The 9593-nt window shown below is 41.2% G+C and overlaps 1 pseudogene; it reads right to left on the reverse strand.

Annotated features, from left to right (window-relative positions):
- Positions 1-5585: 5585 nt before the first annotated feature.
- On the reverse strand, positions 5586-6877 carry LOC121084425 (annotated as a pseudogene).
- Positions 6878-9593: the final 2716 nt, after the last annotated feature.

Here is a 9593-nt window from a genome sequence, read left to right on the forward strand (position 1 = left end):
TGAATACAGTAAATTCATTTCACAGTTGTACCAGTCTTAGCAGAACTTTGTTAGTATTTCTTCATGGTTATCAGCAGTTAGTAGCTCCTTTAGCCTATTTCAAGTCTGAGACACGAACACTAACAGGTCTGAGATGTATAAATGCACAGTTAGTGTTATATGAAGAAACATAGTTTTAGAGCCTGAATTGTTTTGGCTTTTCTTGCAAATAATTTTGAGTTAATTTTTAATGCTTTATAACATTGATTGATATGTGCATATTAATAAGGCTTTTCACAGATCTTATCCTGGACAGAACTTGCTGAAACTTTGCTTTACAACACCTCAAAGCTTCAAGCAAACTTATGTCATACAAACTGTATAAAAATATTCAAAACTTAATGTAATTGCTCAGTTTTGTTTTAGTGCTTCCTCAGGCAAAACTCACTAGCCTACATGCAGAAATGAAATCAATGGGAAAACTGTGGCTGAGATTTGCAGGACTCTTAGGAACTAGCACTCTTCAAAGGACAAATCTGTGACACTGCTGGGTTTTGCCCTCTGAAACACTGCATCGTTGCAACCCACTATCAAAATGCTATAATTCAATGTCACCAAGCGATGCCAGAGAGTGAGATATAATTATGCTGAGCCACCTCTAGCTAAGTTTAGAGGCTTCTCATCTGTCTGCAGCCCTCGCTGCTTCAGTATACAAAGCTGCTCTAGTGATATTGGATCACTTGAAACAGGTAATGGAAGCGTAGAATTTCTAAGACTTGAACAATTTTTTCACCAGTGGATCAGTGGATACATCAAACTTGCTTTTTTTTTTTTTTTTTTTTTTTTTTTTATAAGTCACTTACCAAAGGCCAGGTCTGGGAGAATAGATAGGGAAACTCTCTATATTTGGGAAGGCATCTTTTGAGGCAAAACTTTCTTGGTCATAGGGTCCTAGCAGGAGGCCTCTGCATAATTTTATTGTAAACTACCAAAGCAGAGTCTAAAGTTTTTCTGTCTACATCTTCACCAGAGTACTTTGAATGATAAAAAAGAAAAGATCAGTGAAAAAAGATCAACCTGTGCACACTGGCCTCTTGTGCTTCTTAAATAGTTAGTGCTTCTTAAATAGACAGAAGTCTGAGGCAGCAATAGATCAGCCTGTACATACCATACTGTCCTGGTTTCAGCTGGGACAGTTAATTTTCTTAGTAGCTAGTGCAGTGCTGTGTTTTGGATTTGGTGTGGAACGATGTTGATAGCACACTGGTGTTTTTGGTTGTTGCTGGGTAATGTTTGTAGTAAGTCAAGGCCCTTGCAATTTCTTGGGCCCTGCCAGCGAGAGGGCTGGGGGGGCACAGGAAATTGGGAGGGGACACAGTCAGGACAGCTGACCCAAACTAGTCAAAGAGATATTCCATACCATGGGACATCATGGTGAATATATGTAAGCTATATGTAAGCTGGGGGAAGAAGAAAGAGAGGGAGACATCCAGCATTATGGCATTTGTCTTCCCAAGTAACTATTACACGTGATGGAGCCCTGCTTTCCTGGGGGTGGCTGAACACCTGCCTGCCCATGGGAGGTGGTGAACGAATTCCTTGTTTTGCTTTGCTTGCATGCACAGTTTATTAAACTGTCTTTATCTCAACCCACAAGTTTTCTCACTTTCACTATTCTGACCCTCTCCCCCTTCCCACTGGGGGGGGAGTAATTAGCTGACATGGTGCTTGTTTGCCAGCGGGGGTTAAACCATGACACATACACAAATGTGGTCCTTTAACTGTGTTCTCTGATGATGTTTTTGACTGTTACAAGAAGTTACAGATTACTCATGATTACTGGCCTTGCGGTTGTTGAGGGTATTGGACATCCCACAGAATTTTCTGCAAGATAGTAAGCTTTCATGGCTGAAACTGGAAACCACAAACCAAGTCCGTACTGTTCAGCCAGGCATAGTTTTTTTTATGCTGGATTATTTTTTTCTGTTTTCCCTCCCCTTCCCTTCCCTTCCCTTCCCTTCCCTTCCCTTCCCTTCCCTTCCCTTCCCTTCCCTTCCCTTCCCTTCCCTTCCCTTCCCTTCCCTTCCCTTCCCTTCCCTTCCCTTCCCTTCCCTTCCCTTCCCTTCCCTTCCCTTCCCTTCCCTTCCCCTGCCCTTCCCTTCCCTTCCCTGCCCTTCCCTGCCCTTCCCTGCCCTTCCCTGCCCTTCCCTGCCCTTCCCTTCCCTGCCCTCCCCTCCCCTCCCCTCCCCTCCCCTCCCCTCCCCTCCCCTCCCCTCCCCTCCCCTCCCCCTCCCCTCTCCTCCCCTCCCCTCCCCTCCCCTCCCCTCCCCTCCCCTCCCCTCCCTTCCGCTCCCCTCCCCCCTAAAAAGAGCAAGAAGAAATTTCTTGAATCATGTATATCACAGTGCTTTCAGTTATTTTACAACATAAAAAGTGAATTATTATAGCAATAGGCAGTTTGGATTTGAAGTTATTTAATAATAAGAGAATTTTTCAGTTAATATATATATATTCTTAAACAAGCTAACATGGCATATTTAAAATATACATCCAGCTCTTGTTCTGATAAATACAATTACAAATAAATAATAAAACCAAATAAAAATTTTAAAATTTCTCTAGATGAATTATATCTAAATAGAACTAGTACCTGATACAAATCTGGTGTAACACTATTGACTGCTTTTACCTTTGAAAAAACATTCCATAAGAAGTAAATGTTTAAAGCACATATTTATATGTGGTATGTGTGCAACTCAGGTCTGTAGTTGATGCATCTGTAAGACTGGATTCAGAGCTTAAAAGACCCTCCTCTGCTTATGGCCTAAATCATGCACATGGACAAAGAAGGATGATCTGGTTGTGTTTTTTGTCAAATAGGCCACCTCTATGTTTTACTTCACTCACATCCTGAAAGTTCGGCAAGTCTTTAAATTCCTTGTTTAATTGAGGGCTCTATACCATATGCTCATGAGTCAGTTTCACTCAAAAAAGTGACCAATATTATCTGAATGATAAATGGCTAGAAAACTCTCAAGGAAGACCATTTATCTTTTCAGTTGCTAAGAAGAATCTTTTCAGATAGATACATTCCCAAGATAAACATTTGCACTTTGAAATTTGTTATGCTCATTTCTGTTGAATCTTTTTTCCTATTTTTTACTCCGCTGTTTTTATAAAATTTACAGAAATAAGTCAAAGATGAGGGTCTGACCATGCAATGACAGGACCAGGAATGTATTTTGTTCTATAAGCGAAGTACTTCAAAATACTGTGTTTCATGATTTCGGTAAGATGACACACATGTTTCATAGGGCTTGCAAGTGAATATTCTGAGCAACTTGTGTTTAAAACTGGGACATAAATCTTACAAGATAAAAAAATCAAATAGAATTTCTAAAACTTTCTTGTTGCATTTAGGCATATAATAAAAGGAGATTCCTGTGTAGATTATAATTTATAGTCACAGTACCAAATATAGCATTTCCCTTTTATTCCTTCAGATACAGTTTCACTGAATTTAAATAACTCTAATTGTATTTAATAACATTTTGTCGTATAGGAATAAGTTCATTAAATATATTATAGTCAAATACATATTTTAACTTTTTTTTTTTTTAAAAAAATAAGTTTCTTTTATTGGAATCAGCTTTACTGGAAATTGTACAGTCACCATAATACATCACAGGCATGCAAAACCACCTCAGAGATACATAGCAGTGGGAAAAAAAAATTATTAAATCAGCATGGAATTTGACAAAGATCGGGATTAACTTTTTTTAAAAAACAAACAAATACAAATAAATATGAAACTCTTTACCTCTTCCATTTCATGTTAGCCAAACCATGCTACATAATAAACATTGCTTATATAAGACACACTATGCAGATTCCCATGTTCCTCAGAACCATTTGAGATAAAGTGTCCTGTGGCTTTCTTCCCAAAAGTATCAGGCTTTATGTCCTGTGACATTTGCCTCTCATTCTTTGTAGCTTCTATGTGGTGTTGAATCCTTGAGCAGTCTTTTCTGTTACTAACACAGATCTCTAAAACATCTTGTATGACTCTGACCTGAACTATGACAGAGGCTTTTGCCAAACATGGGGGTAGAGGGACAATGGAAGAGGCAAGTAATTGGGGTAAGCGAGACATTCACTTCGTTCTGAGAACTGCAAGCCCTGTTTTCTGGGAGTGTCATTGTTTATTTCACCTACTTATTCAAACATATCAAGAGGCAATCCAAACAATCTGAACTAATCAGAGGCATCTACATGCTCTTAGGTGGCCACAATGGAGGCAGCATTTAAAAAAAATATTTTAGCAAAGAAAGAAAAAAGCAAAATCATGTAAATCTGCTTTTGTGATGGTCATGTAATGTGATGCAGAGAAGAAACATCTGGCCTTTATAAAATATGGTGCTTGAAAATATAAACTTTCTTGCTGAAGTGTGTAGATAAAATACCAGATACCCCCAAAACAGCCTGAGGATTTGGTAGGAAAAAAGGGACCTCTTTTTTTCCACACAAATTTTGCTGAAAATATCTGGAAATTGAAGAATTCTTTTTCTCTTAAGAATCACAATACTAAGTGCAACTTAAATTTAGAAAGAGCACAAGAGCTAGAAAAGTTTTTCCTGAGAACTTTTAAATCTTTGTATTCTGACAGATACTGTTACTTGAATGTTGTAAGTGTATTTGTTTCAGCAGTCCTGTGGTTTGTCTGCTTTAACAAGTTATAGTAGTTACCTTCTGTGAACTCGGTGGCTTTGAGTTTCCTTTGCAGAAGACAGAGAAAAAGTTCCCTATTACCTTTCCATGTGTTCCTGGCCAAGGTGCCAAACTTGCAAAGAGCACAGAACAACTTCATGTGGTACTTGTACTGTTGTTGACCCTTCCTTCCCTCTCTAGATGAGCACTTAAGAAATGAATCCTTGGCTTTGTTTTTCTCTCCAAGAAGTCTACAGTCTCCTGAGCCACTATCACACACCTTTTGCCTTCACCACGTTAATCTGCATGTAACTGCCTCAGATATCACACTAGGTCTAACACCAGTATAATTAACTCCAGTCCTGCCCTAAGGGCTTTGTTGCATGGGCAACTTAGTGTGCAATACCGCAGGATGTGACAGCACAAACCGCTAAATGTGCTGTACGGTCTCAGTATGGACTTTGCACAGCAAATACTGGACTTTGAAATGTTGACTATTTTGTACGCTATAGTTAGGCACCGTTCTTGGCAACACATTGAATCCTAAAAGAAACACCAGAAATGGTTCATGTTGAGAAGCTAAGCGAGGGGTTGAATTGAATATATGTGAACCTATATTTCCTGCAGGAGAGTTCCAGCTGAGTGCTTTGAGTACACCTTCAGATCAGCCCTCAGGCAATAACTTGGGTCCCTCCATACCCAGGTACCTCAGTTCTCTAATGCAGGACCTAAGCCACCAACTTCAAATCCATTTTGTACATTGGATGGTTTGAACTACTGAGCGGAATGCTCTATCCCATGTTTTAATTAAAATCATAGAACCATAGATTCATTTAGGTTGGAAAAGACTTTTGAGAGCATGAAGTCCAACTGTTAACCCAGGACTGCCAAGTGCACCACTAAACCATGTCCCTAAGCACCGCATCGATGCATTTTTTAAATACTTCCAGAGATGGTGATTCCACCGCCTCCCTGGGCAGTGTGTTTCAATGCTTGACAACTCTTTCAGTGAAGAAATTTTCCCTAACGTCCAATCCAAACCTCCCCTGGTGTAACTTGAGGCCATTTTGTCTTGTCCTGTTGCTAGTTACCTGGGAGAAGAGACCTACACCCTCCTTTCAAGCAGTGTAGAGAGCAATAAGGTCCCACCTGAGTCTCCTCCAGGCTAAAAAACCCCAGTTCCCTCAGCTGCTCCTCATAAGACTTGACTCTAGACCCTTCAACAGCCTTGTTGCCCTTCTCTGGACACGCTCTAGCACCTCAATGTTCCTCTTGCAGTGAGGGACCCAAAAGTGAACACAGGATTTGAGGTGTGGCCTCACCAGTGCCAAGTACAGGGGCAAAATCACTTCCCTGGTTGTGGTGGCCACACTATTTCTGATGCAAGCCAGGATGCTGTTGGCCTTCTTGGCCACCTGGGCACACTGCTGGCTCATGTTCAGCTGGCTGTCAACCAGCACTCCCTGGTCCTTTTCCTTCAGGCAGCTTTCCAGCCTCTCTTCCCCAAGCCTGTAGCATTGCATGGGGCTGTTGTGACCCAAGTGCAGGACCTGGAGCTTAGGCTTGTTGAATCTCATACAATTGGCCTTGGCCCATCAGTCCAGCTTGTCCAGATCCCTCTGCAGAACCTTCCTACCCTCAAACAGATTAACACCCAACTTGGTGTTGTCTGCAAACTTACTGAGGTGCACTAGATCCCCTTGTCCATATTGTTGATAAAGATATTGAACAGGACTAGCCCCAATACTGAGATCTGGGGAACACCACTTGTGACCAGCCGCCAGCTAGATGTAACTCCATTCACCACCACTCTTTGGGCTCAGCCATCCAGCCAGCTTTTTACCCAGTGTAGAGTACACCCATCCAAGACATGAACAGCCAGTTTCTCCAGGAGTATGTTGTGGGAGATGGTGTCAAAGGCTTTACTAAACTCCAGGTAGAAAATATCCACAGCCTTTCCCTCATGTACTAGGTGGGTCATCTTGTTGTAGATGGAGATCAGGTTAGTCAAGCAGGACCTGCTTTTCATAAACCCATTCTGGCTGAGTCTGATCCCCTGGTTGTTCTGCACATGCCACATGACAGCACTGAGGATGATCTGCTCCATAACCTTCTCTGGCACCAAACTTAGACTGACGTTCCTGTAGTTCCCTGGATCCTCCTTCCCACCCTTCTTGTAGATGGGTGCCATACTGGCTAACATCCAGGTTTCTGGGACCTCCCCAGTTTGCCAAGACTGTTGATAAATGATGGAGGGTGGCTTGGAAAGCTCCTCCACCAGCTCCCTCAGTACCCTTGGTAGATCCATCCCAGGCTCATAAACTTGTTCACATCTAAGTGGAGCACCAGGTCACTAACTTCCTTTCTGGACTGTGGGGACTTTATTCTGTTCCTCCTCATCCCTGCCTTCCAGCTCAGGGGGCTGAGTACCCAGAGGGAAGCTGGTCTTGCTGTTAAAGACTGAGGCAAAGAAAGCATTAACTACCTCAGCCTTTTCTGCATCCTTTGTGGCAATGTTCCCCGCCACATCCAATAAAGGATGAACATTTATCTTTGGCCCTCTTTTTGTTTTTAATGCATCTGTAAAAACATTTTTAATTATCTTTCATGGCAGTGCTCAGCCTGAGTTCTAGCTGGGCTTTTGCCTCTCTAATCTTCACCCTGCATAACCTCATGACATCCTTGTAGTCCTCCAGAGTTGCCTGTCCCTGCTTCCAAAGGTAGGAAGCTCTCTTTTTTTTCCTTGAGTTCCAGACAAAGCTCTCTGTTAATTAGATGAATAAGACAAGACTTCACACTTACCATAGTACATAAGCTGATACCTAGCAGCAGAAACACATCGGAGCATGTCTGGTGAGACACAAACATATCTGTTTGTTGTTCTGAGGGAGCACACTGGAATGCTGCACTGATAAAGGCAGTTTCTAAATATTCTGGTCAATATACTTGGTTGCATGGAAATCTATGTGTATGTAACCAAGTCTCAGCTCATGATATTGGAAAGCTAACAGCAACTTTTACTAGCTTTTAAATTGTGATTATCCTCATTGCTCTGCTCACATCATGCAGAAGCTAGGTTCTGATACCATTACTATTTAGTAACAACTTGTTTAAGTATCAGTTGTTAGCTACTTATTCCACAGGTCCTCCTTGGGAACCCCTGAGGAAATTTCAGTAAGTTAATGCTGTCACAAATGACCTATGGTATACATAGATCACTGGTATCATGTATATACAAGAAGCTAGAACAGCTGACTTCAGAAGATTTCCCATAAATACAGGAGCTACTACCTTGCACAGTGTGAAGTAGGCATCATGTCTCTGTGAATCTCCCATTCTACAGAGGTTCCTGTCACCACTCTGAAATTAAATGTTGTGAAATTTTAAGTGCCTGCTTTTATGAGACTAGCTCTTTTAGAGTGACCAGTTAATTTTATTTCCTTTTCACCAAATTAGGGCAGCACATTTTTTCTCCAATATTTTGGTATCTCCCTGCTTTTTTGCAGGTCAGCAATGAATTGACTTTCTGACAATAAAAGGGGGAGAATTCATCTTCCAAGCTGCCAGACTATATTTTCCTAGGAGACAAAAGACCTTCAGTCTTCTATGCCCTGTCCAGTTACATACTAGCGGGAGCTGGTGACCGGCAGAAGCAGCAGAGTAGGAAATAAACTGTGGTTTCCTAAGAGTTTTGAACTTTGCAGCTTCTGCTATGTTAGGGCACTTTCATGAGGCACATGGTAAAGTGAGATTCTAAATTTTGTTAGCATTTTAGTTGTGGCAAACATCCTCTCCAGACAGGATAATCTCCAGTGATGTTTGTGGTCTTGTTGTCTTAGGGACATCTTAAAGACTTTAAAAAGAGTCTTCAGGGTGTAGGCGATCAGTCATTTCTAAAAACTCAGCAGACGATTTGTCTTGAGACGGGCACTGTAAAATGAAGGCACCCAAAGCTGCAGCCATTTTTTGAATGTAAGCCAAATTTCCATAGGAACAATCTGTTTGTGCTGTATTGTTTTTGCCATGCATTTCCTTACTTGCTATGTATCAGTATTGTTTTTACAGAATTTTACTTCAAAACATCCAGCCACAGTGTCTCTGGAAGACTTCCACTAATATTAGTGATGAAACCACTGAATGATCATGTGGATCAGGTCCTTGGTAAAGAATACAAGTTTTCTTGCTGTTCCTAGTCTCTGTTGGAAAGGAAAGATAAGCAATAATTTTGAAACAGGCAAATAAAGTAAGACGAGTGGTTGCTGATATGTCAGAATGTTGAAAAAATAGTCATAGCAAAATAGGTATATTATATAAAGTGTTTCACAGCACCAGGTCACTTACACTTGGCCTGATTAATGTTTTCCCTTCAAACATTCGCATTCGTTTTGAGCTTTTATATGCTCATCAGAATTACTTAAGCTAATCTGCTTGATTGCTGCTGTAGCAGCTCTTGGCTTGACGTCTGCTTAGTTTCAGACTCTGTATTCAACAGGCTGTCTTGTTGCCCTAGCAGTATGACTCACATACAGTACAAGGCAAATGCCAAGGTACTGCCAGTCACAAGAAACTGATAGAAATGGAAGTGAAGTATTTGGTGGTTTCTTTTTCTGACCACAGGGTGTTGATGGAAAGAAACAAGGCAGGACAATCATGCTGCTTTCACATTTTGCTCAAGTGCCAGGAGGCGGTTCTTTCACAGTCACCACAATTGTTCCTGTTTAACATGGAAGCCTTAAGCCAGACATAATTAGACTTATTCTTGACAAATCATTTGTGCAAAGTCTTGACAGGTTGAAAACTGAAACGGTTGTGCTGCATTCTTCAGGGTCTGAAACAGACAGGATTACGAAAAAATGAAAGCAAGTACTGTGAAAGCTATAACTTACAGAAATATGTGTCTAGCGCAA

Source organism: Falco naumanni, chromosome 3 (assembly GCF_017639655.2).
Source record: "Falco naumanni isolate bFalNau1 chromosome 3, bFalNau1.pat, whole genome shotgun sequence".
NCBI classification, from domain to species: Eukaryota; Metazoa; Chordata; class Aves; order Falconiformes; family Falconidae; genus Falco; species Falco naumanni.